At 43.3% G+C, this 6,589-nt stretch overlaps 1 pseudogene; it reads left to right on the top strand.

Annotated features, from left to right (window-relative positions):
• Positions 1–1,050: 1,050 nt before the first annotated feature.
• LOC111812294 lies at positions 1,051–1,106 on the top strand (annotated as a pseudogene).
• The last annotated feature ends 5,483 nt before the right edge of the window (positions 1,107–6,589 follow it).

Genomic DNA, 6,589 nt, shown 5'->3' with positions numbered 1-6,589 from the left:
AAAAAAAAAAAAAAAAAAGAAAGGAAAAGAAAAAGAAAAGAAATATATTGCAGTAACAACAATGGGAAGTAAGTATAATGTTCTTTTAAAATATGTGGTAAAAAATCATAGAATATCACCTAACCTGGTTACATGCTGTTTTTTATCCTGAATAAAAGTAATTTTAAGACACAGACAAAACAAGAAACAGTTATCAGCAGACTTAAATATTATATAAAAGACCATACAGAACTTATATAAGTGCTGAAAATAATCTTTTTTCCAGATCCAATGTGTGTTTACCAACAAATTATGTTCGAATGGACAAATCCAACAGTCTGATGTTAGAAGTACAAACAGGTAGAATTACTGTCAGATTATACATAGAATGAAAAGTAAATTTGGATTTGTCAACATACTTGAATATCTCTAAAACCAGTGTGCTACTTCAATGTGAGCGAGATAATCTGTGAGTGTCTCAAACACTGCAAAATCAGGAAAAAGTTAGGACATAAGCCTATTGAGTATCATAATATGAAACAAAAAAATGGTATTATGTAAAGTTCCTAATTAGAATAAACACTGAGGCTGGGTGGGGCTGGGCTGAGCTGGGGAGGGCATGGTGACACACACCACAATCCCAGTGAGGCTGAGGCAGGAAGATCACTGCAAGTTTAAGACCAGCTTGAGCTACAAAGTGAGCTCAAAACCACAACTGCATTGCAAGAACCTGTCTAAAAAAGACAACAAAAAACCTAAAATAAGCAGTGGGAAGAAACTAGAGAAAGTAAAATAACAAAAACAACTAACAACAACAAAAATCATTAGGAAATAAGTATATTCCTTTATCTTTTTATGATGACTTTTTTAAAATTTATTTTATTTATTTGGGGGGGGGCCCAGCTCAGCCCACCTGGGGGTGGGGCTGGCTGGCATGTGGTGCTGGGGGATTGAACTGCGGTCCCTGTGCTTTGCTAAGCTTGTTCTAAGTAGGTGCTTTAGACCACTGAGCCATCTCACCAGCCCCCTATGATGACTTTAATAAACTGACCGTTGAACAGATTACAAACAGTGCTCGCTTTGGCAGCACATATACTAAAATTGGAACAATACAGAGAAGATTAGCAGATTACAAACAGCACTGAGCCTAACAGCTCCTCAGGCGTCAAACCAGTTGAAGTCCCCAAAGTGTACATCGTCCCGGCTCCCTATCAGGTAGAGGTCCCTCCTCATAGCTTTAGATTCCACCGGAGGTCACTTCGGTAGGTTCTCACTGACACTCAGCCCCCACAAGCTCACAAGGACTTACTGCTAGCCAAGGATCCCTTCCACTTTTGTTTTCTCTTTCCCAATTCCTGGATCGCAGGATATCACTGAAGAAAATTCTTCAAATTCATATTCTATCCTCTTCAAGCAAGCCCTTGCCTGCCATTACCTCAAAAGCCTTCACCGCTCACCTTAGCCCCATGCCTACTCCACACCTCTTATCTTTCTACATCTCTAAGGCTATCATCCAACTTCAGCCTAACTTTGTCATCCACACTTCAAGATTTGCAAAAGTAGGGGCCGGGGAGATGGCTCAGTGGAATAAGCGCTTCCCTGGCAAGCGCAAGGGCCTGAGTTCAATCCCTGGTTCTGCAAAAAAAAAAAGATTTGCAAAAGTGAGTCTTATGGGAGGGAGTACTGTGTGGTAGAAAGCCCTTCACAGGCTGAGGAACCTATGTTTATGTTCTGGCAAGTTCATTATGACAGCCATCAAGCCAGTGGTTTAATACTTAGGCTCAAAGATACTCATAAATAGTAAATGAGATAACGTAGCATTTATCATACAGTTCGTTCAATAAATGAAAGCTCTCTTCCTTTCTTGGGCAGCAACACCAACCTATTCACTCACTCATTTATCCCACTATTTGACAGATATTTACCAAGTACCTATTATGGGTGGGCAGCAAGATGTGTAATGTCAAGGACGTGTAATGTCTTGTCTATCTCCAGGACTTGACCTACCTCCATGTCCCACCTTCTCCCACTATTATTTTCTCTGAGAATTTGCTTCTGGCTTTACCAGTCCTCCTTCCCCCAGTGTCTTCCATCTCTCTAGTAGTATCTTTCCATGCTTCAAGCATATACAAGCCTCTTCTACCTGAGACTACCCTGAATCCTACGGCCGCTTAGTAAGAGGCTTCCTTTCCTGATCAAACTTCTGAGATGACACTCCACACCACTTCTCTTTCTAAATCTCCCAAGCTATCATCTAACTTCAGCATAACTCACATGTCCCAGTTCAGTACCTCAGGAAAACCTGACTAACACAGCACTCAACACTAAAAACTAATTAATTTCATATTCTACAGAGAAACACTTTACAGAGTTGGCAATGCATAAACACATGCTGCTCGACACACCAAGAGAGAGTCTCTCAGTCAACACAAAACTGGCTAAAAGTAAAATTTACTGAATACTCACCAAATACACCAAATCTAGAAAACATTCTTATTAAGCCTTATGAATGTTATGTCTTGCTGTTATGAAGCCTTAAAATAAGTCAATATACTTATACCAAATTTAGAAAGCTTACGTAACATACAGCCTATTCTATAAGAAAATACTAAGTATCTAGTGAACTGTATTGGAAGTGGTGCACAGAAAATCTAACTGTTTCCAGGTGGTTTCCTCTTGCTGACAGGGCAGTGACTCACGGCTGCTGCCCAGAATCTTGAACAAGTATTGTACCACTAGCACTAGTGTGTGAACAAGATAAAATTCAAAACCTAAAGTAAGTTTTCCACTGTATGCTTATTGTTCTTTGCTTCAGTTCTGGAGATTGGATTCAGGTACCATGTCCATTATACGAGGTACATGATAGCTTGGGTAACGGTGCCAGTTTTCTACTTTATGTTGTAGGGGTTGCTCCACTGTCTCAGCTGGCCTTGGTGTTGCCATCCTTCTGCCCCAGCATCCCCAGTAGTGAGATGAAACATGGGCACCACCATGGCTCACCAAAGTATCATTTAACCAAACACTGTACAGGCATAGTGGCACAAGCCTGTTATTTCAGCACCCCAGGAGACTGAGAAAAGATCAAAAGTTCACTGCAAAGCTGGGCATAGTGGCTCATGTCTTTGATACTCACACTCCAGAGGCTGAGGCAGGATAATTTCCCAGAGTGTGAGGACAACCCAGCTTCATAGTGAGATCCAGGCAAGTGAAATACATACACCATATCTCAAAAAAAAAAAGCACAGGGCTGGTGAGATGGCTCAGTGGTCTAAAGCACCTACTTAGAACAAGCTAAGCTAAGCAAAACACAGGGACCATGGTTCAATCCCCCAGCACCACATGCCAGCCCCGCCCCCTGGTGGACTGAGCTGGCCACACACACACTAAATTAATTAATTAATTAATTAATCTAAAAAAAAAAAAAAGCACACCCCCAAAAATTTGCAATGTAGCCTGGGAAGTTTAGTGAGACTGTCTCAAAATTTTAAAATGTGTATATTAAAATGTGTGAGGTTGACGAGATAGCTTGGCTATGTAATGCCTGCCTGGCAAGCACAAGAAAAAGGGTTCGATCCCCAGTGCCACATGCCTTGCCCACCAGAGAACCCCAGGCGCGCCCTGCCTGTGACTGAAGCTGGGCGTTGGGGTGCACGCCTGTAACCCCAGCACTGGGGAGGCTGAGACAAGAGGCTCACTACAAGTCCAAGCTGCCTAGCAAGACCCTGTACCAAATTAATAAGAAAGAGAGAGAGAGACAGAGAGACAGACAGACAGAGAGACAGACAGAAAGAAAAGGTGTGGGGAATGTAGTTCAGAGCATAAGTTCCAAGCTTAATCTTCTGCACAATCCAAACATGAGGGCTGGGGAGATGGCTCGGTGGAATAAGCATTTCCCTCACAAGAGCAAGGGCCTGAGTTCAATCCCCAGTTTTGCAAAAAAAGAAAAGAAAACAAAACAAAACAAAACTCCACAATCCAAACATGAACCACACATTGCAATCTTTACATCTGTCATTCATTACACTTGAACAACAATATCCTTCCATTTTTAAAGCCAAAAAAAGACTATAGACAATACCCTAATTTTCAAAGTTTCCTCAAAAATGCTTAGGACCCAGCATGTTTGACCATACCATTGGGAGGCTATGGCAGGAGGATCAGGAAGAGTTTGAGCCCTGCTCAGGCTACCTAATTGTTTCATAGTGGAACTATGTAGTAAGACCCTGACTCAAAAAACCAAAAATTAAAAAAAAAAAAAAAAGATTGGGTTAAATGATCAATAGTAGGGCCGGCCAAATAGCTCAGTGGATTAAATCACCTGTTTAGGCAGATGCAGGGCTGGAGTTCCATCCCTGGCCTGTAGTGCTGGCCCCGCCCCTGGAGCACACTGAGACCACCACTGAGACTGGGTGTGGTGGCACGTGCCTGTAATCCCAGCTCTTTGGGAGGCTTAACACAGGTGGATTATTACAAGTCCGATCTTTGTAGTGAAACCATGTAGACCCTTACTAAAATACAATTAATTAATTAATCAAATGATCAATAGTAATAGAAGACAAACTTTACTACGTTCTTCTTCCTTAAGGCCTATGATTTTGACAGGCTCTCAGATGAAGCCAAGCATATATTTTCTTTATTGCCACACTGGGAACAACCTGACCCCATGAGACCTTCTCTGCTGCATACACAAAATATGCAGCATCCCGCTCCTCCCCTGTCCCACTTTCTTTCTCCTCCCATTTGCCCCTCCCTACAGAGAAAATTCTTTTATCCCTAATCATTCATGAGTCAGCAGACCCACATTTAAGCTTTTCCTCTACTGCAGTACTTATTTAATGTATGTCCTCAGTCAGCATTTCAAGTCTTAAAATACTGCCGACATACAGCCCAAAGACTACAGCAGTTATATGAAATGACACTCCTGCCCCTTTCCACTCCCACGAAAGCACATGTTCACGTAGACTGGGAACCTTGTCTCTAAAAATAAATAAATAAATAAATAAATAAATAAATAAAAGCCTTTTTGGCGAGGCATGGTGGCACATACCTGTGATTCCAGCACTCAGGACGCTCAGGCAGCAGGACTGCTGAAAGTTCCAGGCCAGCCTGGGTTACATAATGACCTGAAGGCCAGCCTGAACTGACAGTGAAAGCTTGTCTCAAACAGGCAAAGAAGAGATCTATTTTTTACTAGATCAAGCATAATTTAGATAATTTTTTTCCTGCATTTCTCTGTATGAGACACAGGAGCTTACTGTATGATTGAAAAGCACTTCACTATAAATAAACAAATAAATAAGAAAAGCGCTCCACTACCGAGCCTGATCAGCAACAATGTTAAACCTTTCTTTAGATTTGAATACAGTTATACTCAGTCATCAGTGTGGCAATGTGGGGGCATATCAGAAATTTAGGAATTCACTCTGCTCACGAAAGAGCACTGGCCAGAGGAGCTAAGCTGTGGGTTTGATAACAAACATTTATAAGGCTGACGTCCACCGGTCAGCCGGCCGGAGCGGCGAGGGCAGGGAAGCAGCACACCACACGCCCCAGCTCGTCGCTCCCGGGAACAGGGTCTCCCCGCAACTCCGAGTACAGCCGGCCACCAGGCGGTGGGCTGGGCTGCCTGAGACTGCGCTCTGGGCCGGCGGGGTGGCTGTGCCTAGACAGGGTGTCGGCTAGCTAACGTCACCAGCCACCGCCAGGGCAGGAGGGACAGAGGACACAGTGGAAAGACCAGGAGGAACTCAGACTCTGAGCCCGCAGGGAGGCTCCAGCCCGCCATTGCGGTTGCTACCTTTTCCATCCGAACCTCGGCCCCATCCCGTCCCGACTCATCTCCGGGCATCCATCGCACAAGCTCACCATTGCGTGGTTTGTGGGTCACCCGGGGTCCTTTTTACGCAGCCTGCAGCCAGTAGAAGCCCTAAAGCAAAGCAGTCTAGACAAGTTGCAGTCTCAGCAAGAGGCTCAAGATTTGGACTTTCGCGCCAAGAAAGAGTACGCCTCTCTCGGTCCACCTGATTGGACAGTTCATATGCCCCGCCCCCTCAACACTGATTTAGTTGTTTCCCGGCCTACACACAGAGCTAAGACGACCCCAAAAACCAATCCTATGGTTGTAAGTGGAGCTCAAATATAGATTGTGACCCTATTTCCTAGTGTCTTTGTGCACCCTGGATCTTAAGGGCAGGGCAGCAGGTATCACAGTTCTGGACTTTCCTTCACAATATAAATCTGCATTGATTAAAAAAGAAATCAACGTAGTATTGGCAAATATATATATATATACATGTATTTTTTAAACATTTACATCAACTCCAGAGACTCAGCTAGTTTCATGGACAGACAAATGGGCCAAACACTTTTGCTTGCGATAACTAGCCTCTTCATCAAATGGTGCTGTGAAAACTAACTTTCCACACCGGAAGATTGTACTTGGACACGTATCTCTCACCATGTAATGAATTAAAAGTGTAATAAACCAAAGCTGTAAGTATTAAAACAACAACCTAGGGGCTGGGGAGATGGCTCAGTGGAATAAGTGCTTCTCTGGTGAGCACAAGGGCCTGAGTTCAATCCTCAATTCCGCAAAACAAACAAACAAAAA

The sequence above is a fragment of the Octodon degus genome, unplaced genomic scaffold (assembly GCF_000260255.1).
Source record: "Octodon degus isolate 3935 unplaced genomic scaffold, OctDeg1.0 scaffold00119, whole genome shotgun sequence".
Classification (NCBI taxonomy): Eukaryota; Metazoa; Chordata; class Mammalia; order Rodentia; family Octodontidae; genus Octodon; species Octodon degus.
The sequence above is the reverse complement of the archived record's forward strand: the minus strand, read 5'-3'. Positions and strand labels throughout refer to the sequence as shown.